At 41.8% G+C, this 27,764-nt stretch overlaps 1 long non-coding RNA gene across 2 annotated transcripts in view; it reads right to left on the bottom strand.

Moving 5' to 3' along the window:
• The window catches only part of LOC142662397 (uncharacterized), a 65,982-nt gene that overhangs the window by 37,136 nt on the left and 1,082 nt on the right, over window positions 1-27,764 (bottom strand). Inside the window, exon 2 of one of the 2 annotated variants that reach the window (XR_012850921.1) lies at window positions 23,127-23,279. The exons of the other annotated variant lie outside the window; for it this stretch is intronic. This is a non-coding gene — a long non-coding RNA (uncharacterized LOC142662397). The remainder of the gene's footprint in view (window positions 1-23,126; window positions 23,280-27,764) is intronic. 2 annotated transcript variants of the gene reach the window in all.

The following is a 27,764-nucleotide window of genomic DNA, read 5'->3' as shown; positions in this document are numbered from 1 at the left end:
GCTATGTGTGTGGTGATATTTCATTTTGATGGCAAATGCAACTGTAGAGATGAAAGCAATTTCCTCCAGATGGCGTTTTGTCATTGGATTCCATTGTCTCCATGGACTGGAGAAGAAACCTGTGAAACTGAAAACTCATGAATCCATTAACCAAATATGCATTTTTAGTTCCTCACCCATCCCAGCAGGCTCCTGTAGCTCCTCACTCTCCCCAGCAGGCTCTTGTAGTTCCTCACCCTCCCTAACAGGCTCATGTAGCTCCTCATCTTCCTCAGCAGGCTACTGTAGCTCCTCACCCTCCCAAGTGTCATGTGCGTGGCTGCGGGCTGTCAGCTCCGTTCCTCCCCTGACAGCCGCAGCCACGAGTCGGCAAGCGCTGGCCCCAGCCTCCTCCTCAGGAGAAGCCAGCGCTCGCGTCTACTCACCAATGACAGATCCTGTAGGGTGCGCGAACACGTTTGTGCCCGCTCTTAAAAGGGGCAGCGCGCGCACCAGACCTCGTTCCCGACCTTTGACCTGTGAGTACTCTGGACTATAAGGGCATGGCCAGACGTGGCGGAATTGCTCTGGAAATCCGCAGCGGACCTGTTTCTCCATTGCCTTCCACAGCTTTTTAATTTGGGTCGTATGCACGTTGCGGACAATTCCGCTGCGGAGCATAGGCTGCAGTGCGGAATTTGGTGTCCGCAGCATACAATGGTTTTTGCGGAGGTGTGGCGGACTGGTTGCGGACTCATTGCGGGAATTTCTCCATTGACTTCAATGGAGATTCAAAATTCTGCAATGAAGTCCGCAGCTGTCATGCACATGTTATGTGTGCTGCGGAGCGTATTGGTTTTACTAACATGACATTTCTTCATTCTGGCTGGACCTATGTATTTCTAGGTCTACAGCCAGACTGAGGAAATCAATGGGGCTCCCGTAATTACGGGAGCGTTGCTAGGCGACGTCAGTAAATAGTCACTCACTGTCCAGGGTGCTGAAAGAGTTAAGCGGTTTCCCAGGATAACGTTTCAGTCTAAGTGACGGCTGCAGCCAATCACAGGCTGCAGCCAATCACAGGCCAATCACAGGCTGCAGCCAATCACAGGCCAATCACAGGCTGCAGCCAATCACAGGCCAATCACAGGCTGCAGCCAATCACAGGCCAATCACAGGCTGCAGCCAATCACAGGCTGCAGCCAATCACAGGCCAATCACAGGCTGCAGCGGTCACATGGACTGCCGCGTCATCCAGGGAGGTCGGGCTGGATGCCGAAAGAGGGACGCGTCACCAAGACAACGGCCGGGTAAGTATGAATTTCTTTTACTTTTACTAGGGAAAGGGCTGTCCCTTCTCTCTATCCTGCACTGATACAGAGAAGGGAAGTACTTTCACCTCAATACGCAGCGGCCAGTCCGCATCAATTTAATGCCCATTTTGGGCAGATCCGCAACAGAATCTGCAACGCAGATTCTGTGCGGCATTGATGCGGACAGTTGCGGAAGAAATCCGCCACGTCTGGGCATGCCCTAAGAGGGGTCCAGCCCCCTAGTTCTATGCCTGAGCTTTGTTGTTGTATCCCTAGTCTGTCTTGCAAATGGCCCCCTAGTGTTTCCTGCTCCCAGTGTTTTCCTGTTCCTGTTTCCTGTTCCTGTATCCTGAATCTAGTGTCATGCTTGCTGTAGTCGTGCTGTGCTATATTCCACGCCTGACCTGCCTCTCCACACCTGACGTCCACCTGCTGCCAAGTTCCTGCCTAGCCTGCCTCGCTACTGTCCGAGCTGCCACAGGTACTCAATACAAACTATAGACTTTGACCTTGACCTGCGTCCTGTTGGCCAGCTGCCATACCGCCAAGACAGTACGGCCCAGTGGGTCCACGAACCCATCGCGACAGTAAGCTCAGGCCATGGACCCCGCTGGTCAATCCAAGACCATGACGACGTCACAAGAGATGCGGGCGGATTTGCTGCATCTCCAGTCTCGACAGGACCAACTCCTCCAAGCTTTGAACGCTCTCGTTCATCAGCAGGAAGCAAGAGCTGCCGTTCCTCCTACTATACCTCCTGGCAGTGTCGACCCGCGTTTTTCTTTGCCACTTCCGGACCGCTATAATGGAGACGCAGGTTCCTGTCGTGGATTTTTGAACCAGTGCCAGATCCATTTCAGCCGGTGTTCCAGGACATTTTCATCTGACGGCGCCAGGGTTGCATTCATCATTTCTCTCCTCACCGGAAAGGCTCTTGCATGGGCGAACCCTATCTGGGAGAGACAAAGACCTGAGACCCGTGACTTCCAAGCCTTTCTCCGTACCTTTCGCATGGTATATGAGGAGCCTGGACGGGTCTCATCTGCAGCGGCTGCCTTGATTAAACTACGCCAAGGAGAAACCTCCGTGAGTGAGTACGCCATCCACTTCCGCACCCTGGCGGGAGAACTGTTGTGGAACAATGAGGCTCTGGTGGCGGCATTCTGGAATGGACTGTCCCCTAAGATTAAGGACAAACTTGCCGCTCGAGACCTGCCATCTACCCTGGATGACCTCATCCTTCTGTCCGCCCGGATTGACATACGGATCCGAGAACACCTACAAGAGGTTCGTCGGGAGGGAGACCCTGCTAGTCTGGGACCTACTTTGCAGCAACCCCTGCTGTCCTCAGATGTCGATCCTCCTAAGGAATCTGTGATGATGGACCGGGGTAAGCTATCCACCCAGGAGAGACAACGCAGACGCACTTCGGGACTTTGTCTCCATTGCGGCCTCGGTGGCCATTTTGTGTGCCTGTGTAACCTAAAGCCCCAAAGCCTAGAGTTGCTACGAGTGACAACCCTGGGTAAAAAAGGACTTTCATCCAAATTGTCCATACCAGCGACCATAGTGTCCGGCGAGAGAATGCATCAGGTCTCTGCGTATCTGGACTCGGGATCCGCGGCTTATTTCATCCGTAGAGACCTGGTGGACCTTCTTCAGTTGCCTACCACCCCTATGGAGAGCACATTGACAATTGCTTCTGTAGATGGTCTACCCCTGCCTAACCCAGTTGTTGCTGTGACCAAACCACTGAGGTTCCAAGTAGGGGCCCTCCACTCCGAACTGCTGTCGCTCTATGTCCTACCCAGAGCCGTTGATCCTGTGTTGCTGGGCCTGCCTTGGCTCCGATTGCATGCCCCATTCCAGGACTGGAACTCTGGAGAGGTTCTCCAGTGGGGCCCCGAGTGTCACAATTGTTGCCTGGGACAGATTCGTTTGGCTCAGCCTCCTCTGCCTCGGTCATTGGCAGGATTGTCGAGTCATTTTGCTTCATTTGCAGACGTATTCAGCAAGAAAGAGGCGGAGACACTGCCCCCACATCGGGCGTATGACTGTCCTATCGAGCTGGTTCCTGGTGCTTCCCTTCCCTGTGGCAGGGTATATCCTCTCTCTCTGCTAGAGACTCTGTCTATGTCCGCCTATGTTAGAGAGAACTTGGAGCGGGGATTCATACGCAAGTCTTCCTCCCCGGCAGGAGCCGGGTTCTTCCTCGTCAAAAAGAAGGATGGTTCTCTTCTGTTACAACCTAATCCGAATTCGCCAGGGTGACGAATGGAAGACGGCATTTAACACCCGGGACGGACACTATGAGTATCTAGTAATGCCCTTCGGCCTGTGTAATGCTCCCGCGGTCTTCCAGGAGTTTGTGAATTACATTTTCCGTGACCTCCTTTATGTTTGTGTGGTAGTCTATCTTGATGACATCTTAATTTTTTCTCCAGATCCTATGACGCATCAGAAACATGTCCGTCAAGTCTTGCTGCGATTAAGGTAGAATCAACTGTACGCCAAATTGGAGAAGTGCGTATTTGAGAGAGATGCTCTACCCTTCCTGGGCTACATCATTTCAAATAGAGGCCTCAAGATGGATCCTGAAAAGGTAAAGTCCGTCCTGGAATGGCCACGTCCTCAAGGCTTGAGGGCCATACAGCGCTTTCTGGGATTCGCCAATTTTTACAGACAGTTCATCCCAAACTTCTCTTCACTAACATCTCCCATCTCTAACCTCACCAAGAAAGAGCATGAACGCCAAGGTGTGGACTCCTGAGGCAGAGTCCGCATTCAATACCCTGAAGAGTGCCTTCATGTCAGCCTCTATCCTCCATCATCCAGATGTTTCTCTACAGTTCTCGTTGGAGGTGGACGCATCCTCTGTCGGTGCGGGTGCACTCCTGTTCCAGAGAGGTTCCAAGGGCAAGTCTAGGGTATGTGGATATTTCTCTAAGCTCTTCTCTTCCGCAGAACGCAACTACTCGATTGGGGATCGAGAGTTACTGGCCATCAAATTGGCCCTGAAGGAGTGGAGACATCTACTAGAGGGCGCAGCTCATCCCATCCTGATTTTTACGGACTACAAGAACCTCACCGACCTCCAGACAGCCCAACGGCTGAATCCTTGTCAGGCCAGGTGGTCACTGTTCTTTGCCAGGTTCCAGTTTGAGCTCCATTATCGCCCGGCTGACAAGAATGTGAGAGCCGACACCTTATCCAGGTCTTTCGAGACGGAGGACACTATGGAGATGCCCCAGAACATTATCGACCCGTCCTGTATTGTTTCAGTCAATCCACTGCAAGTTGCGGACATCCCTCCAGGGAGATTTTTTGTGTGCATGGCTGACTGAAGGAGAGTCCTCCGCTGGGGACATGCCTCAAGACTGGCAGTTCATGCGGGGATCCGTAAGACCCGGGATTTGATTGCCCGTCATTTCTGGTGGCACACGCTGCCCAAAGATGTTATGGAATTTGTTTCCTCCTGCTCTGTGTGTGCAACTAACAAGGTCGCTCACTCCAGACCCGCTGGTCTGCACCAGCCATTGCCTGTGCCCGATGCTCCCTGGCAGCATATAGCGATGGACTTTATTACGGACCTGCCTCTCTCTGCTGGATGCAGTGCTGTCTGGGTGGTCGTGGATCGATTTTCAAAAATGGCCCACTTCGTTCCTCTGACCGGTCTTCCGTCTGCTCCTCAACTGGCCAAACTGTTTATCCAGCACGTCTTCCGCCTGAACGGCTTGCCGCAGCATATTGTGTCTGATCGGGGGGTTCAGTTCACCTCGAGGTTCTGGAGAGCCCTCTGCGGACTTCTAGGTGTGAAGTTGGACTTTTCCTCGGCCTACCATCCTCAGTCCAATGGACAGGTCGAGAGGATCAATCAAATCTTGGAGAACTACCTGCGTCACTTTGTCTCTAGGCAACATGATGACTGGGTACAGTTGCTCCCGTGGGCTGAATTCTCCTACAACAATCATACCAGCGAGTCCACAAGGAAGACTCCGTTCTTCATAGTCCTTGGCCAACACCCACGAATGCCTCTCACGGTTCCTGATTCATCCAAGGTACCAGCTGCTGACGCGGCCTTCAAGGACTTTCTACAAATTTGGCGGCAAACTCGATCCTCCATCCTGCTGGCAGTGGATCGTATGAAACGGAGGGCGGACACAAGGAGAAGAGAACCACCTCAGTTTCTTCCTGGCACTAAGGTCTGGCTGTCCTCCAGGAACATTTGACTAAGAGTACAGTCATGCAAGTTTGCTCCTAGGTTCCTCGGAGATCGAGATCCTAAAACAAATCAACCCTGTCGCCTATAAACTTCGGCTGCCTCCTACCCTCAAGATCCCCAACTCCTTCCACGTATCCCTCCTGAAGCCAGTGGTCCTGAACCGCTACACCAAGACTCCTAGCCCTGTGGTTGTCGCCAGCGGCCCTTCAGACACCTTTGAGGTTCAAGAGATCCTGGACACCAAAAGAGTGAGAGGAAAGACCTTTTATTTGGTGGATTGGAAGGGATTTGGTCCTGAAGGAGCCAGAAGAGAACCTTAATGCTCCTGTTCTTCTGAAAAAAAATTCTCTCTCGCTCTGGTCCCAAGAAGAGGGGGCGTAAGAGGGGGGATACTGTCATGTCCGTGGCTGAGGGCTGTCAGCTCCGTTCCTCCCCTGACAGCCGCAGCCACGAGTCGGCAAGTGCTGGCCCCAGCCTCCTCCTCAGGGAAGCCAGCGCTCGCGTCTACTCACCAATGCCGGATCCCGTAGGGTGCACGCGCACGCTCGCGCCTGCTCTTAAAGGGGCAGTGCGCGCACCGGACCTCGTTCCTGACCTTTGACCTGTGAGTACTCTGGACTATAAGAGGGGTCCAGCCCCCTAGTTCTATGCCTGAGCTTTGTTGTTGTATCCCTAGTCTGTCTTGCAAATGGCCCCCTAGTGTTTCCTGCTCCCAGTGTTTTCCTGTTCCTGTTTCCTGTTCCTGTATCCTGAATCTAGTGTTAGCTCTAGCCGTGCTGTGCTGTATTCCACGCCTGACCTGCCTCTCCACACCTGACATCCTCCTGCTGCCAAGTTCCTGCCTAGCCTGCCTCGCTACTGTCCGAGCTGCCACAGGTACCCTATACGAACTATAGACTTTGACCTGCGTCCTGTTGGCCAGCTGCCATACCGCCAAGACGGTACGGCCCAGTGGGTCCACAAACCCTTCGCGACACCAAGCAGGCTCTTGTAGCTCATCACCCTCTTCAGGATGCTCCTGTAGCTCCTCACCCTCCCCAGCAGGCTCCTGTAGCTCCTCACCCTCCCCAGCAGGCTCCTGTAGCTCCTCATCCTCCCCAGCAGGCTCCTGTAGCGCCTCATCCTCCCCAGCAGGCTCCTGTAGCTCCTCATCCTCCCCAGCAGGCTCCTGTAGCTCCTCACCCTCCCTCCCCAGCAGGATCGTGTAGCTCCTCATCCTCCCCAGCAGGTTCCTGTAGCTCCTCACCCTCCCCAGCAGGCACCTGTAACTCCTCACCCTCCCCAGCAGGCTCCTGTAGCTCCACACCCTCCCCAGCAGGTTCCTATAACTCCTAGTCCTCCCCAGCAGGCACCTGTAGCTCCTTACCCTCCCTAGCAGGCTCCTGTAGCTCCACACCCTCCCCAGCAGGCTCCTGTAGCTCCTCACCCTCCCCAGCAAGCACCTGTAACTCCTCACCCTCCCCAGCAGGCACCTGTAGATCCTCACCCTCCCCAGCAGGCTCCTGTAGCTCCTCATCCTCCCCAGCAGGCTCCTGTAGCTCATCACCCTCCCCAACAGGCTTCTGTAGCTCCTCACCCTCTTCAGCAGGTTCCTGTAACTCTTCACTCTCCCCAGCAGGATCCTGTAGCTCCTCACCATCCCTCCCCAGCAGGCTCCTGTAGCTCCTCACCCTCCCTCCCCAGCAGGCTCCTGTAGCTCCTCACCCTCCCCAGCAGGCTCCTGTAGCTCCTCACCCTCCCTCCCCAGCAGGCTCCTGTAGCTCCTCACCCTCCCTCCCCAGCAGGCTCCTGTAGCTCCTCACCCTCCCTCCCCAGCAGGCTCATGTAGCTCCTCACCCTCCCCAGCAGGATCCTGTAGCTCCTCACCCTCCCTCCCCAGCAAGCTCCTGTAGCTCCTCACCCTCCCTCCCCAGCAGGCTCCTGTAGCTCCTCACCCTCCCTCCCCAGCAGGCTCATGTAGCTCCTCACCCTCCCCAGCAGGTTCCTGTAACTCCTCACCCTCCCTCCCCAGCAGGTTCCTGTAACTCATCACCCTCCCCAGCAGGCTCCTTTAGCTCATCACCCTCCCCAACAGGCTCCTGTAGCTCCTCACCCTCTTCAGCATGCCGCAAACAATGCAGTCTGAAGATCATGCCCAGCCCTGCCAGCTGCTAAGATATCCTAGAGACTGCCCTCCTCCACAACCTGCCCCTGTGATCACGCATCATACCTAAGATAGGTGAGCACTGCTGTTCTGCTCCACTGCAAAATTTATTTCTACTGTTATGCTGTGACTTGTAGTGCCTTCGTACTCCACTGCATATTTATTTATTACTAGGTTTTGCTGGGACTTATAGTGCCTCAGTGCTTCACTGTTTATTTAATTATTACTAGGTTATTCTGGGACTTGTAGTGGCTCAGTTCTCAACTGTTTAATTATTACTAGGTTATACTAGGACTTGTAGTGCCTCAGTGCTTCACTGATTATTTAATTATAACTAGGTTATTCTTGATGTTCTAGTTTGTAATTTGTAATTATTCTTTTTTAGGTTTATTTTATAATATTGGTTAGGTGGACGGACGATGATGAGTGACGCCACCAGCTATTCTATTCATTATAATGTTCTAACATCAAATTACAGACGTCTGCACAGTGTGGAGAGCGTCTCAGACTACGACTACCACTATGCATGGTGCCACTATGGGAAAGCCGTAGTCTGAGAGTAATAGTGATATTAGTGGCGATATTTATCCCTAACATTATATGTAACGCGGGGATCAGATATCCATCTTGACAGACAATAAATAATTCCCAGATATAAGTGGCAAATCCCACTTCATGTGTAGCGAAGCCCCAAAACTGCACCCTTTTATTTTTTACTGAAAAAGATCAGAAGCCTAGGCGGCGAGCACAACGTCTTTACGCTGGATGACGTCCGGAGCTTAAGAGGAGCGTCAGTAAATGCTCTGATCTGGCGCCTGAATTTCTTCTTCTTTTTTTGTCTGGACTGGTGTCTCCTTAATTTAAGGAGTTTGGGGTCAGATTCATTTTAGGGGTCTGGGATCCTACTAATTTAGGGGTCTGGTATACCACCACTATTTATGTGTTACTGTCAATGCAAACGGCAAATGTTATTTGACGTCAAACGGAGTGCAATAGCGTGATGGGAAATGGGCCTAAAATGTATATGTGTATATATATATATAGGGCCTATACTTTCTATGGGGGTGGTAGGACAAATTCTAGGTGCGCGTGTAACGTGGGGGGGCGCCACACTGAACCATTGTCCCGGGTTAATGAATGCCTCTGCGCACAGTTCTGAGTAGTCCAGTTCTATTTCACATGGTCATATAACCGTAACGCTGGTATGACGCTATCGTCCGGGTCATGTGACCATGTGAAAGGTCATGCTGAGTGGACTCTATTGCTGTGGAAGAGCATGCCCACAGCAGGTAGCGTTCTGGGCCTGAAGCAGCAGAGTCGAGTCGGCACGACGCACAAGCTGTCACATGTCCACACCGCTACTGTCATACAAGCGTTACGGTCATGTGCTCATGTGACACATCCTCAGACCTGGACTCTGGGCATCTGCAGACTTCCTCTACGAACTAGAAATGATGTGATACTTTACCACAGTCCCTATCTAACCCTATCCTTTATTTTTAAAACACCCACCCAAAAAATTAGCAGAAACTGGACCGTTGCGCTGCTTGCTACCTCTGCGGATCATTAGCGTCCTTGGGCTTCTTGTTTTTTAATGACATTCTTGGTGGCGGGTTCACCTTAATAGGGAATGGCGGCAGAATTCTGTATTTTATCGCACCATATGCTGCATCCAGAGTGTTTTTCTGCAAGGAAATCTCACGCCGAGAAGAACAGCGAGCAAGAGATTCAGACAAGTCAAATGTCCTTAGCGAACTCAGGAGGGGGAGAGGGAAACACATTATATTCCTCTTGTTATTTGCTCCCTGTCGTCTCATGTAGTTTCTATTGCCCTGGCATTTCTAGATATTCATGTGGGATGGTCGAGCGCTAAGAGGGCAAGACCCTTTCTCCCACAGATGAATCCCTCCTTAAAAAAAAAATGAAATTACCCCCCCATAATTAGTGGGACCAAGCCGGTGAGACGTGCGCTGATTGAAGCCGCTTCTAATTATCTTATTAATTTCATCGAGCTCGGCTGAAAAACAACTCATAGGAGCCGAGAAAAGGGAGAGAAGGGGAAGATCTTGTCTGTTATTTTACATTTCTCCAATCTGCCCCCTACTGACTGTGATAATGAAGGGTTAAAGACAAAAAAACTAAAGAGGGACAAGTGTCAGAGAATAGGGGACAGAAAAGCCTGATAAATAAATGACAATCTGCAGCAAAAAACACATCTACAATAATGTAAAGCAGTTATATTCTTGTATATGGGGCAGTATTATAGTAGTTATATTCTTGTATATAGGGGCAGTATTATAGTAGTTATATTCCTGTATATAGGAGCAGTATTATAGTAGTTATATTCTTGTATATAGGGGCAGTATTATAGTAGTTATATTCTTGTATATAGGGGGCAGTATTATAGTAGTTATATTCTTGTATATAGTGGCAGTATTATAGTAGTTATATTCTTGTATATAGGAGCAGTATTATAGTAGTTATATTCTTGTATATGGGGCAGTATTATAGTAGTTATATTCTTGTATATAGGGGCAGTATTATAGTAGTTATATTCCTGTATATAGGAGCAGTATTATAGTAGTTATATTCTTGTATATAGGGGCAGTATTATAGTAGTTATATTCTTGTATATAGGGGGCAGTATTATAGTAGTTATATTCTTGTATATAGAGGCAGTAGTATTATAGTAGTTATATTCTTGTATATAGGAGCAGTATTATAGTAGTTATACTCTTGTATATAGGGGCAGTATTATAGTAGTTATATTCTTGTATATAGGGGGCAGTATTATAGTAGTTATATTATTGTATATAGAGGCAGTAGTATAGTAGTTATATTCTTGTATATAGGGGGCAGTATTATAGTAGTTATATTCTTGTATATAGGGGGCAGTATTATAGTAGTTATATTCTTGTATATAGGAGCAGTATTATAGTAGTTATATTCTTGTATATAGGGAGCAGTATTATAGCAGTTATATTCTTGTATATAGGGACAGTGTTATAGTAGTTATATTCTTGTATATAGGAGCAGTATTATAGTAGTTATATTCTTGTATATAGGGGCAGTATTATAGTAGTTATATTCTTGTATATAGGAGCAGTATTATAGTAGTTATATTCTTGTATATAGGAGCAGTATTATAGTAGTTATATTCTTGTATATAGGGGGCAGTATTGTAGTAGTTATATTCTTGTATATAGGAGCAGTATTATAGTAGTTATATTCTTGTATATAGGAGCAGTATTATAGTAGTTATATTCTTGCATATAGTGAGCAGTATTATAGTAGTTATATTCTTGTATATAGGGGGCAGTATTATAGTAGTTATATTCTTGTATATAGGAGCAGTATTATAGTAGTTATATTCTTGTATATAGGGGCAGTATTATAGTAGTTATATTCTTGTATATAGGAGGCAGTATTATAGTAGTTATATTCTTGTATATAGGAGTATTATAGTAGTTATATTCTTGTATATAGGAGCAGTATTATAGTAGTTATATTCTTGTATATAGGAGTATTATAGTAGTTATATTCTTGTATATAGGAGCAGTATTATAGTAGTTATATTCTTGTATATAGGGGGCAGTATTATAGCAGTTATATTCTTGTATATAGGGGGCAGTATTATAGTAGTTATATTCTTGTATATAGGAGGCAGTATTATAGTGGTTATATTCTTGTATATAGGGGGCAGTATTATAGTAGTTATATTCTTGTATATAGGGGCAGTATTACAGTAGTTATATTCTTGTATATAGGGAGCAGTATTATAGTAGTAATATTCTTGTATATAGGGGGGCAGTATTATAGTAGTTATATTCTTGTATATAGGAGCAGTATTATAGTAGTTATATTCTTGTATATAGGGGGCAGTATTATAGTAGTTATATTCTTGTATATAGGGGCAGTATTATAGTAGTTATATTCTTGAATATAGGGGGCAGTATTCTAGTAGTTATATTCTTGTATAAAGGAGCAGTATTATAGTAGTTATATTCTTGTATATAGGAGGGCAGTATTATAGTAGTTATATTCTTGTATATAGGAGCAGTATTATAGTAGTTATATTCTTGTATATAGGAGCAGTATTATAGTAGTTATATTCTTGTATATAGGAGCAGTATTATAGTAGTTATATTCTTGTATATAGGGGGCAGTATTATAGTAGTTATATTCTTGTATATAGGAGCAGTATTATAGTAGTTATATTCTTGAATATAGGGGGCAGTATTCTAGTAGTTATATTCTTGTATATAAGAGAAGTATTATAGTAGTTATATTCTTGTATATAGGAGCAGTATTATAGTAGTTATATTCTTGTATATAGGAGCAGTATTATAGTAGTTATATTCTTGTATATAGGAGCAGTATTATAGTAGTTATATTCTTGTATATAGCGGGCAGTATTATAGTAGTTATATTCTTGTATATAGGGGGCAGTATTATAGTAGTTATATTCTTGTATATAGGAGCAGTATTCTAGTAGTTATATTCTTGTATATAGGGGCAGTATTATAGTAGTTATATTCTTGTATATAGGGGCAGTATTGTAGTAGTTATATTCTTGTATATAGGGGGCAGTATTATAGTAGTTATATTCTTGTATATAGGGGGCAGTATTATAGTAGTTATATTCTTGTATATAGGAGCAGTATTCTAGTAGTTATATTCTTGTATATAGGGGCAGTATTATAGTAGTTATATTCTTGTATATAGGGGCAGTATTGTAGTAGTTATATTCTTGTATATAGGGGCAGTATTATAGTAGTTATATTCTTGTATATAGGAGCAGTATTATAGTAGTTATATTCTTGTATATAGAAGCAGTATTAGGGCATGACCACACGTGGCGGATTTTCTCCGCAACTGTCCGCATCAATGCCGCACAGAATCTGCGTTGCAGATTCTGCTGCGGATCTGCACAAAATGTGCAGAAAATTGATGCGGACTAGCTGCTGCGGACTGCGGGAAAAGTGCTTCCCTTCTCCCTATCAGTGCAGGATAGAGAGAAGGGACAGCACTTTCCCTAGGGAAAGTAAAAGAATTTCATACTTACCGGCCGTTGTCTTGGTGACGCGTCCCTCTTTCGGCATCCAGCCCGACCTCCCTGGATGACGCACCAGTCCATGTGACCGCTGCAGCCTGTGCTTGGCCTGTGATTGGCTGCAGCCGTCACTTAGACTGAAACGTCATCCTGGGAGGCCGGACTGGAGACAGACGCAGGGAGTTCTCGGTAAGTATGAACTTATATGTTTTTTACAGATACATGTATATTGAGATCGGTAGTCACTGTCCCGGGTGCAGAAACAGTTACTGCCGATCGCTTAACTCTTTCAGCACCCTGGACAGTGACTATTTACAGACGTCTCCTAGCAACGCTCCCGTCATTACGGGAGCCCCATTGACTTCCTCAGTCTGGCTGTAGACCTAGAAATACATAGGTCCAGCCAGAATGAAGAAATGTCATGGTAGTAAAAACAATACGCTCCGCAGCACACATAAGATCTGCGGACTTCATTGCGGAATTTTGACTCTCCTTTGAAGTCAATGGAGAAATTCCGCCATGAGTCCGCCACTGCTCCGCAACAGACAGAGCATGCTGCGGACACCAAATTCCGCTCCGCAGCCTATGCTCCGCAGCGGAATTTTACGCCTCGTCTAAACGAACACTGCTAAATTAAAGTGTAAGTCAATGGACAAACGGCACCGCTGCGGATTAACGCTGCGGAGTGTCCGCAGCGGAATTTAAGTGAAATTCCGCCACGTGTGAACCCGCCCTTATAGTAGTTATATTCTTGTATATAGGGGCAGCATTATAGTAGTTATATTCTTGTATATAGGGGCAGTATTATAGTAGTTATATTCTTGTATATAGAAGCAGTATTATAGTAGTTATATTCTTGTATATAGGAGGCAGTATTCTAGTAGTTATATTCTTGTATATAGAGAGCAGTATTATAGTAGTTATATTCTTGTATATAGAGAGCAGTATTATAGTAGTTATATTCTTGTATATAGTGGCAGTATTATAGTAGTTATATTCTTGTATATAGGGGCAGTATTATAGTAGTTATATTCTTGTATATAGGGGCAGTATTATAGTAGTTATATTCTTGTATATTGGGGCTGTATTCTAGTAGTTATATTCTTGTATATAGGGGCAGTATTCTAGTAGTTATATTCTTGTATATAGGGGCAGTATTATAGTAGTTATATTCTTGTATATAGGGAGCAGTATTATAGTAGTTATATTCTTCTATATAAGGAGCAGTATTATAGTAGTTATATTCTTGTATATAGGAGCAGTATTATAGTAGTTATATTCTTGTATATAGGGGCAGTATTATAGTAGTTATATTCTTGTATATAGGAGCAGTATTATAGTAGTTATATTCTTATATATAGGAGCAGTATTATAGTAGTTATATTCTTGTATATAGGGGCAGTATTATAGTAGTTATATTCTTGTATATAGGGGGCAGTATTATAGTAGTTGTATTCTTGTATATAGGGAGCAGTATTATAGTAGTTGTATTCTTGTATATAGGAGCAGTATTATAGTAGTTGTATTCTTGTATATAGGAGCAGTATTATAGTAGTTATATTCTTGTATATAGGAGCAGTATTAGGGCATGACCACACGTGGCGGATTTTCTCCGCAACTGTCCGCATCAATGCCGCACAGAATCTGCGTTGCAGATTCTGCTGCGGATCTGCACAAAATGTGCAGAAAATTGATGCGGACTAGCTGCTGCGGACTGCGGGAAAAGTGCTTCCCTTCTCCCTATCAGTGCAGGATAGAGAGAAGGGACAGCACTTTCCCTAGGGAAAGTAAAAGAATTTCATACTTACCGGCCGTTGTCTTGGTGACGCGTCCCTCTTTCGGCATCCAGCCCGACCTCCCTGGATGACGCACCAGTCCATGTGACCGCTGCAGCCTGTGCTTGGCCTGTGATTGGCTGCAGCCGTCACTTAGACTGAAACGTCATCCTGGGAGGCCGGACTGGAGACAGACGCAGGGAGTTCTCGGTAAGTATGAACTTATATGTTTTTTACAGATACATGTATATTGAGATCGGTAGTCACTGTCCCGGGTGCAGAAACAGTTACTGCCGATCGCTTAACTCTTTCAGCACCCTGGACAGTGACTATTTACAGACGTCTCCTAGCAACGCTCCCGTCATTACGGGAGCCCCATTGACTTCCTCAGTCTGGCTGTAGACCTAGAAATACATAGGTCCAGCCAGAATGAAGAAATGTCATGGTAGTAAAAACAATACGCTCCGCAGCACACATAAGATCTGCGGACTTCATTGCGGAATTTTGACTCTCCATTGAAGTCAATGGAGAAATTCCGCCATGAGTCCGCCACTGCTCCGCAACAGACAGAGCATGCTGCGGACACCAAATTCCGCTCCGCAGCCTATGCTCCGCAGCGGAATTTTACGCCTCGTCTAAACGAACACTGCTAAATTAAAGTGTAAGTCAATGGACAAACGGCACCGCTGCGGATTAACGCTGCGGAGTGTCCGCAGCGGAATTTAAGTGAAATTCCGCCACGTGTGAACCCGCCCTTATAGTAGTTATATTCTTGTATATAGGGGCAGCATTATAGTAGTTATATTCTTGTATATAGGGGCAGTATTATAGTAGTTATATTCTTGTATATAGAAGCAGTATTATAGTAGTTATATTCTTGTATATAGGAGGCAGTATTCTAGTAGTTATATTCTTGTATATAGAGAGCAGTATTATAGTAGTTATATTCTTGTATATAGTGGCAGTATTATAGTAGTTATATTCTTGTATATAGGGGCAGTATTATAGTAGTTATATTCTTGTATATAGGGGCAGTATTCTAGTAGTTATATTCTTGTATATAGGGGCTGTATTCTAGTAGTTATATTCTTGTATATAGGGGCAGTATTCTAGTAGTTATATTCTTGTATATAGGGGCAGTATTATAGTAGTTATATTCTTGTATATAGGGAGCAGTATTATAGTAGTTATATTCTTCTATATAAGGAGCAGTATTATAGTAGTTATATTCTTGTATATAGGAGCAGTATTATAGTAGTTATATTCTTGTATATAGGGGCAGTATTATAGTAGTTATATTCTTGTATATAGGAGCAGTATTATAGTAGTTATATTCTTATATATAGGAGCAGTATTATAGTAGTTATATTCTTGTATATAGGGGCAGTATTATAGTAGTTATATTCTTGTATATAGGGGGCAGTATTATAGTAGTTATATTCTTGTATATAGAGAGCAGTATTATAGTAGTTATATTCTTGTATATAGGGGCAGTATTATAGTTATATTCTTGTATATAGTGGGCAGTATTATAGTAGTTATATTCTTGTATATAGGGGGCAGCATTATAGTAATTATATTCTTGTATATAGGAGGTAGTATTATAGTAGTTATATTCTTGTATATGGGCAGTATTATAGTAGTTATATTCTTGTATATAGGAGCAGTATTATAGTAGTTATATTCTTGTATATAGGGGCAGCATTATAGCAGTTATATTCTTGTATATAGGGGCAGTATTATAGTAGTTATATTCTTGTATATAGAAGCAGTATTATAGTAGTTATATTCTTGTATATAGGAGGCAGTATTCTAGTAGTTATATTCTTGTATATAGAGAGCAGTATTATAGTAGTTATATTCTTGTATATAGAGAGCAGTATTATAGTAGTTATATTCTTGTATATAGTGGCAGTATTATAGTAGTTATATTCTTGTATATAGGGGCAGTATTATAGTAGTTATATTCTTGTATATAGGGGCAGTATTCTAGTAGTTATATTCTTGTATATTGGGGCTGTATTATAGTAGTTATATTCTTGTATATAGGGGCAGTATTCTAGTAGTTATATTCTTGTATATAGGAGCAGTATTATAGTAGTTATATTCTTGTATATAGAGGGACAGTATTATAGTAGTTATATTCTTGTATATAGGAGCAGTATTATAGTAGTTATATTCTTGTATATAGGGGGCAGTATTATAGTAGTTATATTCTTGTATATAGAGGGACAGTATTATAGTAGTTATATTCTTGTATATAGGAGCAGTATTATAGTAGTTATATTCTTGTATATAGGGGGCAGTATTATAGTAGTTATATTCTTGTATATTGGGGCAGTATTATAGTAGTTATATTCTTGTATATAGAGGGACAGTATTATAGTAGTTATATTCTTGTATATAGGAGCAGTATTATAGTAGTTATATTCTTGTATATAGGGGGCAGTATTATAGTAGTTATATTCTTGTATATAGGGGGCAGTATTATAGTAGTTATATTCTTGTATATAGGGAGCAGTATTATAGTAGTTATATTCTTGTATATAAGGAGCAGTATTTTAGTAGTTATATTCTTGTATATAGGAGCAGTATTATACTAGTTATATTCTTATATATAGGAGCAGTATTATAGTAGTTATATTCTTGTATATAGGGGGCAGTATTATAGTAGTTATATTCTTGTATATGGAGAGCAGTATTATAGTAGTTATATTCTTGTATATGGAGAGCAGTATTATAGTAGTTATATTCTTGTATATAGGGGCAGTATTATAGTAGTTATATTCTTGTATATAGTGGGCAGTATTATAGTAGTTATATTCTTGTATATAGGGGGCAGCATTATAGTAATTATATTCTTGTATATAGGGGGCAGTATTATAGTAGTTATATTCTTGTATATAGGGGGCAGTATTATAGTAGTTATATTCTTGTATAAAGGAGCAGTATTATAGTAGTTATATTCTTGTATATAGGAGCAGTATTATAGTAGTTATATTCTTGTATATAGGGGCAGTATTATAGTAGTTATATTCTTGTATATAGGAGCAGTATTATAGTAGTTATATTCTTGTATATAGGAGCAGTATTATAGTAGTTATATTCTTGTATATAGGGGCAGCATTATAGTAGATATATTCTTGTATATAGGGGCAGTATTATAGTAGTTATATTCTTGTATATAGAAGCAGTATTATAGTAGTTATATTCTTGTATATAGGAGGCAGTATTCTAGTAGTTATATTCTTGTATATAGAGAGCAGTATTATAGTAGTTATATTCTTGTATATAGAGAGCAGTATTATAGTAGTTATATTCTTGTATATAGTGGCAGTATTATAGTAGTTATATTCTTGTATATAGGGGCAGTATTATAGTAGTTATATTCTTGTATATAGGGGCAGTATTCTAGTAGTTATATTCTTGTATATTGGGGCTGTATTCTAGTAGTTATATTCTTGTATATAGGGGCAGTATACTAGTAGTTATATTCTTGTATATAGGGGCAGTATTATAGTAGTTATATTCTTGTATATAGGGGGCAGTATTATAGTAGTTATATTCTTGTATATAGGGAGCAGTATTATAGTAGTTATATTCTTTTATATAAGGAGCAGTATTAGGGCATGACCACACATGGCGGAATTCCTCCGCAACTGTCCGCATCAATGCCGCACCTAATCCGGGTTGCGGATTACGGCTGCGGATCTGCACAAAATGTGCAGAAAATTGATGCGGACTGGCCGCTGCGGACTGTGGTAAAAGTGCTTCCCTTCTCCCTATTCAGTGCAGGATAGAGAGAAGGGACAGCACTTTCCCTAGTGAAAGTCAAAGAAATTCATACTTACCGCCCGTTGTCTTGGTGACGCGTCCTTCTTTCGGCATCCAGCCCGACCTCCCTGGATGACGCTCCAGTCCATGTGACCGCTGCAGCCTGTGCTTGGCCTGTGATTGGCTGCAGCCGTCACTTACACTGAAACGTCATCCTGGGAGGCCGGACTGGAGACAGACGCAGGGAGTTCTCGGTAAGTATGAACTTATATGTTTTTTTACAGATACATGTATATTGAGATCGGTAGTCACTGTCCCGGGTGCAGAAACAGTTACTGCCGATCGCGTAACTCTTTCAGCACCCTGGACAGTGACTATTTACAGACGTCTCCTAGCAACGCTCCCGTCATTACGGGAGCCCCATTGACTTCCTCAGTCTGGCTGTAGACCTAGAAATACATAGGTCCAGCCAGAATGAAGAAATGTCATGGTAGTAAAAACAATATGCTCCGCAGCACACATAAGATCTGCGGACTTCATTGCGGAATTTTGACTCTCCATTGAAGTCAATGGAGAAATTCCGCCATGAGTCCGCAACCAGTCCGCCACTGCTCCGCAACAGACAGAGCATGCTGCGGACACCAAATTCCGCTCCGCAGCCTATGCTCCGCAGCGGAATTGTACGCATCGTGTAAACGAACACTGCTAAATTAAAGTGAAAGTCAATGGAGAAACGGCTCCGCTGCGGATTAACGCTGCGGAGTGTCCGCAGCGGAATTTAAGTGAAATTCCGCCATGTGTGAACCCGCCCTTATAGTAGTTATATTCTTGTATATAGGAGCAGTATTATACTAGTTATATCCTTATATATAGAGAGCAGTATTATAGTAGTTATATTCTTGTATATAGGGGCAGTATTATAGTAGTTATATTCTTGTATATAGTGGGCAGTATTATAGTAGTTATATTCTTGTATATAGGGGGCAGCATTATAGTAATTATATTCTTGTATATAGGGGGCAGTATTATAGTAGTTATATTCTTGTATATAGGGGCAGTATTATAGTAGTTATATTCTTGTATATAGTAGCAGTATTATAGTAGTTATATTCTTGTATATAGGGGCAGCATTATAGTAGTTATATTCTTGTATATAGGGGCAGTATTATAGTAGTTATATTCTTGTATATAGAAGCAGTATTATAGTAGTTATATTCTTGTATATAGGAGGCAGTATTCTAGTAGTTATATTCTTGTATATAGAGAGCAGTATTATAGTAGTTATATTCTTGTATATAGAGAGCAGTATTATAGTAGTTATATTCTTGTATATAGTGGCAGTATTATAGTAGTTATATTCTTGTATATAGGGGCAGTATTATAGTAGTTATATTCTTGTATATAGGGGCAGTATTCTAGTAGTTATATTCTTGTATATTGGGGCTGTATTATAGTAGTTATATTCTTGTATATAGGGGCAGTATTCTAGTAGTTATATTCTTGTATATAGGGGCAGTATTATAGTAGTTATATTCTTGTATATAGGGGGCAGTATTATAGTAGTTATATTCTTGTATATAGGGAGCAGTATTATAGTAGTTATATTCTTGTATATAAGGAGCAGTATTATAGTAGTTATATTCTTGTATATAAGAGCAGTATTATACTAGTTATATTCTTATATATAGGAGCAGTATTATAGTAGTTATATTCTTGTATATAGGGGCAGTATTATAGTAGTTATATTCTTGTATATAGGGGGCAGTATTATAGTAGTTATATTCTTGTATATAGAGAGCAGTATTATAGTAGTTATATTCTTGTATATAGGGGCAGTATTATAGTAGTCATATTCTTGTATATAGTGGGCAGTATTATAGTAGTTATATTCTTGTATATAGGGGGCAGCATTATAGTAATTATATTCTTGTATATAGGGGCAGCATTATAGTAGTTATATTCTTGTATATAGGGGGCAGTATTATAGTAGTTATATTCTTGTATATAGGGGCAGTATTATAGTAGTTATATTCTTGTATATAGGGGGCAGTATTATAGTAGTTATATTCTTGTATATAGGGGCAGTATTATAGTAGTTATATTCTTGTATATAGGGGCAGTATTATAGTAGTTATATTCTTGTATATTGGGGCTGTATTATAGTAGTTATATTCTTGTATATAGGGGCAGTATTATAGTAGTTATATTCTTGTATATAGGGGCAGTATTATAGTAGTTATAATCTTGTATATAGGGGGCAGTATTATAGTAGTTATATTCTTGTATATAGGGAGCAGTATTATAGTAGTTATATTCTTGTTTACTGGGCGCAGTATTATAGTAGTTATATTCCTGTATATAGGAGCAGTATTATAGTAGTTATATTCTTGTATATAGGAGGCAGTATTCTAGTAGTTATATTCTTGTATATAGAGAGCAGTATTATAGTAGTTATATTCTTGTATATAGAGAGCAGTATTATAGTAGTTATATTCTTGTATATAGTGGCAGTATTATAGTAGTTATATTCTTGTATATAGGGGCAGTATTATAGTAGTTATATTCTTGTATATAGGGGCAGTATTATAGTGGTTATATTCTTGTATATTGGGGCTGTATTATAGTAGTTATATTCTTGTATATAGGGGCAGTATTCTAGTAGTTATATTCTTGTATATAGGGGCAGTATTATAGTAGTTATATTCTTGTATATAGGGGGCAGCATTATAGTAGTTATATTCTTGTATATAGGGAGCAGTATTATACTAGTTATATTCTTGTATATAAGGAGCATTATTATACTAGTTATATTCTTGTATATAGGAGCAGTATTATACTAGTTATATTCTTATATATAGGAGCAGTATTATAGTAGTTATATTCTTGTATATAGGGGCAGTATTATAGTAGTTATATTCTTGAATATAGGGGGCAGTATTATAGTAGTTATATTCTCGTATATAGAGAGCAGTATTATAGTAGTTATATTCTTGTATATAGAGAGAAGTATTACAGTAGTTATATTCTTGTATATAGTGGCAGTATTATAGTAGTTATATTCTTGTATATAGGGGCAGTATTATAGTAGTTATATTCTTGTATATAGGGGCAGTATTATAGTAGTTATATTCTTGTATATTGGGGCTGTATTATAGTAGTTATATTCTTGTATATAGGGGCAGTATTATAGTAGTTATATTCTTGTATATAGGGGCAGTATTATAGTAGTTATATTCTTGTATATAGGGGGCAGTATTATAGTAGTTATATTCTTGTATATAGGGGGCAGTATTATAGTAGTTATATTCTTGTATATAGGGAGCAGTATTATAGTAGTTATATTCTTGTTTACTGGGCGCAGTATTATAGTAGTTATATTCTTGTATATAGGGGCAGTATTATAGTAGTTATATTCTTGTATATAGGGGGCAGTATTATAGTAGTTATATTCTTGTATATAGGGGGCAGTATTATAGTAGTTATATTCTTGTATATAGGAGCAGTATTATAGTAGTTATATTCCTGTATATAGGAGCAGTATTATAGTAGTTGTATTCTTGTATATAGGGGCAGTATTATAGTAGTTATATTCTTGTATATAGGGGCAGTATTATAGTAGTTATATTCTTGTATATAGGGGCAGTATTATAGTAGTTGTATTCTTGTATATAGGGGGCAGTATTATAGTAGTTATATTCTTGTATATAGGAGCAGTATTATAGTAGTTATATTCTTGTATATAGGGGGCAGTATTATAGTAGTTATATTCTTGTATATAGGAGGCAGTATTATAGTAGTTATATTCTTGTATATTGGGGCAGTATTATAGTAGTTGTATTCTTGTATATAGGGGGCAGTATTATAGTAGTTGTATTCTTGTATATAGGGGCAGTATTATAGTAGTTGTATTCTTGTATATAGGGGGCAGTATTATAGTAGTTATAGTCTTGTATATAGGGAGCAGTATTATAGTAGTTATATTCTTGTATATAGGAGCAGTATTATAGTAGTTATATTCTTGTATATAGGGGCAGTATTATAGTAGTTATATTCTTGTATATAGGAGCAGTATTATAGTAGTTATATTCTTGTATATAGGAGCAGTATTATAGTAGTTATGTTCTTGTATATAGGGGCAGTATTATAGTAGATATATTCTTGTATATAGGAGCAGTATTATAGTAGTTATATTCTTGTATATAGGGGGCAGTATTATAGTAGTTATATTCTTGTATATAGGCAGTATTATAGTAGTTGTATTCTTGTATATAGGGAGCAGTATTATAGTAGTTGTATTCTTGTATATAGGAGCAGTATTATAGTAGTTGTATTCTTGTATATAGGAGCAGTATTATAGTAGTTATATTCTTGTATATAGGAGCAGTATTATAGTAGTTGTATTCTTGTATATAGGGAGCAGTATTATAGTAGTTGTATTCTTGTATATAGGAGCAGTATTATAGTAGTTGTATTCTTGTATATAGGGAGCAGTATTATAGTAGTTGTATTCTTGTATATAGGGGGCAGTATTTGAGTGACATCCAGTTTTGTCATTCATAACTGTGCTTAGGACAGTTGTCATTTCCCTTCCCCCACTCCTCTTGGCAGCTCACGCACACAACACATTAGTCAGTAGGGGGGGACACAGGGCACAGCATAATTTTTGGTAATGCACAAAGATCATTTAGTTTTTAATAGTTATAAAAGGTTATAGGATAATGAACAGGATTTGTAAATAATATGAAAAAAAATGGAAATGACACTGTGATAATGATAAGAAGTATTAAATAGCGGTGTGAGTTACGGGGGGGGGCATGGTTTTTGTTTAATACTTTCTTACAGAATCCTCGTTCTCGGCTGCGTTCACCTCGTGATTATTCCGCTGGTGCACAATTGAACTCTTCTATTCTATTACAGCTGAATGACACAGGACGATTCACATGTGGAGACTCCGTCTTGTGTTGTATTCAGATCCTGCGACATTCTCATCCAGCCTCGGTAATTGCCCCTTGTATGAAACCTGCATCAATGGAAACTTGTCCTGAGATTTCTCCTAATTATCTGATATCCATCCCCCCCCCCCCCTCCCAGAACACAGATGCGGAGGCCCCTACATCCAGAGCCCCAGACAGCTCTATTTAACCCTTCTGCTGCCTGGACATTGAGGATATCAGGTCCCAACACTAATCACTACGTGTAAATGGCCACATCGTGGTAATCCAGTGAATCCCATCATTATCTGACCCGTATAATCACCTGATCTCTATTATATGACGGTAACTAGTGATCACCATCAGTAATGCAGAGCTCTATTATAGAGCTCCAGTGCAGCCGTTCATAGCTCCTCCCCCGACGACAAAGAAATATCTGAAGGAATGTCCCTGTTTTGCTGCGTTTTTCATGCCGTTTTTGCACATTTTTTTTAAGGTCTTAAACACTGCAGCAAGATGTTATATTAAAGCCTCTAGTGAATTATTGAAAGGCATACAAAGTGTCATACGTTTCATACGTCTTAGGCTTTATTTGCACCCGTGCGGGACCCGTTTTCACGGATCGCTCATAGCACTGAGACTATGGAGGGATCCGGGAAAATGGGCAAAAATAGGACATGTCCTACTTTGTCCCGGGCCGTTCACTTGGTCTGTTAAAAAAACGGACGTGTGAAAACCCCTATAGGCATGCATTGATTTTAAAATTCAGCCGCCCCCCCCCCCCCCTCATTGTCCATGATGAAAAAAAAAAGGATACTCACCTCTCCGCTCTTCTTCTCGCCCTCTGGGTACCTTCATCATTCCGGTGCGGCTCATATAAGGTCCTAACACCGAACATCGTCACAGCGTCACGTACAGCATCCTGATGGTGCCCGATGTCTGTACATTGTATGAGCCATACTGGAATGATGAAGGGACCCGGAGGGCGAGAAGAAGAGCGGAGAGGTGAGTAATCTTTTATTTATTTTTATTTAATTGTCCGCTGGAGGGGAGTCAAGGTTCTGGGCTCCACCTTGTTATGTTGCCCAGAGTGAAATCTACTCAAGCTTAGGGGCTGCATAAACTTCCAGTATAATTTACGCCAGTTTACAAGCGGAAATTATAATAAATGTGGCGAGTCGATGTCATGCCCCCTATTGCGAAGTCACGCTCCCTTTCCACAAAAAAAGTCCCTACTGCATCTTTTCTACGCCAAACTCCCCCCAAAGCATTTTGGTTTGTTGCATTTATGTGGCTTTTTTTGAGTCAGCGCCATTTATTCTGGTGTTTTTCCCCAAAGACTTTTATGTAGAAATAGAAAAAAAAAACAGAAAAAAATAAAGATAAAAAAATAACACTAAATAAAAAACGCTTGAAATAAATTGTATTAACTGACATCAGGTCTGAAAACGCTGGAGAAATAGTGTGAAGAAGGCGCAACGGGGGCGGAGAGATAGATTAGTCTCCGTGCCTCATTATCCTGCACCCCAAGTGTCAGTGTGTCATTATCCTGTACCCCAAGTGTCAGTGTCATTATCCTGTACCCCAAGTATCAGTGTCATTATCCTGTACCCCAAGTGTCAGTGTGATTATCCTGTACCCCAAGTATCAGTGTCATTATCCTGTACCCCAAGTGTCAGTGTGTCATTATCCTGCACCCCAAGTGTCAGTGTGTCATTATCCTGTACCCCAAGTGTCAGTGTCATTATTCTGTACCCCAAGTTTCAGTGTCATTATTCTGTACCCCAAGTGTCAGTGTCATTATCCTGTACCCCAAGTATCAGCGTATCATTATCCTGTACCCCAAGTATCAGTGTCATTATCCTGTACCCCAAGTGTCAGCGTGTCATTATCCTGTACCCCAAGTATCAGCGTGTCATTATCCTGTACCCCAAGTATCAGTGTCATTATCCTGTACCCCAAGTGTGAGCGTGTCATTATCCTGTACCCCAAGTGTCTGTGTGTCATTATCCTGTACCCCAAGTGTGAGCGTGTTATTATCCTGTACCCCAAGTGTCAGCGTGTCATTATCCTGTACCCCAAGTGTGAGCGTGTCATTATCCTGTACCCCAAGTGTCAGCATGTCATTATCCTGTACCCCAAGTGTCAGCGTCTCATTATCCTGTACCCCAAGTGTCAGCGTGTCATCATCCTGTACCCCAAGTATCAGCGTGTCATTATCCTGTACCCCAAGTGTCAGCGTGTCATCATCCTGTACCCCAAGTATCAGCGTGTCATCATCCTGTACCCCAAGTGTCAGCGTGTCATCATCCTGTACCCCAAGTATCAGCGTGTCATTATCCTGTACCCCAAGTGTCAGTGTCATTATCCTGTACCCCAAGTGTCAGCGTGTCATTATCCTGTACCCCAAGTGTCAGCGTATCATTGTCCTGTACCCCAAGTGTCAGCGTATCATTGTCCTGTACCCCAAGTGTCAGCGTATCATTATCCTGTACCCCAAGTGTCAGCGTGTCATCATCCTGTACCCCAAGTGTCAGCGTGTCATCATCCTGTACCCCAAGTGTCAGCGTGTCATTATCCTGTACCCCAAGTGTCAGTGTGTCATTATCCTGCCCCCAAGTGTCAGCGTGTCATTATCTTGTACCCCAAGTGTCAGCGTGTCATCATCCTGTACCCCAGGTCTCAGTGTATCATTATCTTGTACCCCAAGTATCAGTGTATCATTATACTGCACCCCAAGTGTCAGCGTCTCATTATCCTGTACCCCAAGTCTCAGTGTGTCACGATAGACCTTTATATTTGTGACCAGTTTTCCAGGCTCGGCCGCTGTTTCTGGACTGTTCTTTCTCTGGGGTTCGTTACTTATTGTCACATCTATTGTCGACTTTTCTGAAGATTAGATTATGGGGGGGGCTACCTGTCTGAAGGAACCTGGAGCAGATGACTACAGAAATTGGATTCCCTCTGAACCTATGAAAACCAAGACCCTCCAGCGACTGAAGATGTCGTCCTATCATGCCGGGGCTCTGCCACCCTGACGTGTATAGTGAGCATGGCGCCAAACCCCAGACCTAGAGAAGTGGCGCCCATACAAGATGAGAAAAGGGCAATGGCCAGAAATCATATAGGATAAGACCAGGAAGATCAGTCCCGGATGGTACCACTATTGGTAACTGCATTTACCAGTCGCCCCATTCTCACAGGCCGCACCTGGCGCCGGCTCTCCCCATATGAATGATACTATAAGGGGGTATCTAGTGTAGTATACGTTGTATTTCTGGATATTACATGATTTCTGTATCATTTTCTAGAGGCCACATAACAGATAAACCCAATACACAAATATTAAATTCAGGACAGAATAATATAGACGTTCAGTATAGAGGACGAGGGAGATAGAAAATACATATAAAATAATATAGTGTGAGATAGGTATATAGAGATATGTAGGTATATAGAGATATGTAGGTATATAAAGATATGTAGGTATATAGAGGGAGATATGTAGGTATATAGGTGTATAGAGGTATGTAGTTATATAGAGATATATAGGTTTATAGATTTATAGAGATCTGTTGGTATATAAATATATAGTGTGATATATAGGTGTATATAGAGGTTTGTAGGTGTATAGATGTATATGTATAGAGGTATATAGAGGTATGTAGTTATATAGAGATATGTAGGTATATATATGGGTTCTGCCTCTCTCTATAGATATATACAGATCATTGTCATCATTACATATAGGATGTTGTGTGGCTTCACCAATATTCTCATATATAGTTTATCCTACATGTCGGCGCAATATAAAAATAGTTATTAGAATAATATCTGTAATCTGTGACAGCGAGTATAAAGGGAGGAATATGCTGCGATTTACGCCTGTCTAGACAACCCCTCCATAGACGGCGGCTCGTACACAGCAGCCATATTGTCCATTCTGTTCAGTTTATCCTTAAGGTGGGAAATGATACAAAGGAAAGGAATTGAATCTAATTCACGTTATTAAAGTGACAGTGCACAAAAAAGAAATAGGAAAAAATGTCTTGATTGGAGGAAAGGAGTCAGGGGGTCCTTGGTGGTCTCTCCTTATGGATAATAATCAGAGACAAAGGAGACGTAACAATGCGTCATCATGTAACGGCACGACACGATCTATAGAATATGTATGTCTGTGCAATGTTCTTTCTTTAGACCCTAAATCTGCATCTGATGTAAGAAGCCCAAGTGCAGATCGCATCACGCAGACATTTCTGGAGACCTTCACCACATGGCTGAATTTTTAAACTGGAGGCGTGAGGCATGCTGGGAATTTCGATGAGATGCTATGAGGTCAGGCTGCAATGTACTGAGCTGATTTTGATACGCCCCAGGGGTACTTTGCGCTGCTCTCAAAGGAAGAAAGGTTTAAAAAAAGAAGATCGGAAATATATTCACTGGAAACATTGTGTGTGATCCGCCAAGTGTCAGCCTAAGTTATTCAGCTGTGTACTATCCCTTTAATTGCATGAAAATGGGTGGAGCTCCGACAAGTACCATGCAAATGAATGCAAGTATTAATCCTCTGCAAA

The sequence above is a fragment of the Rhinoderma darwinii genome, chromosome 10, assembly GCF_050947455.1.
Source record: "Rhinoderma darwinii isolate aRhiDar2 chromosome 10, aRhiDar2.hap1, whole genome shotgun sequence".
NCBI lineage: Eukaryota > Metazoa > Chordata > Amphibia > Anura > Rhinodermatidae > Rhinoderma > Rhinoderma darwinii.
This window is presented reverse-complemented; position numbering and strand designations above follow the sequence as displayed.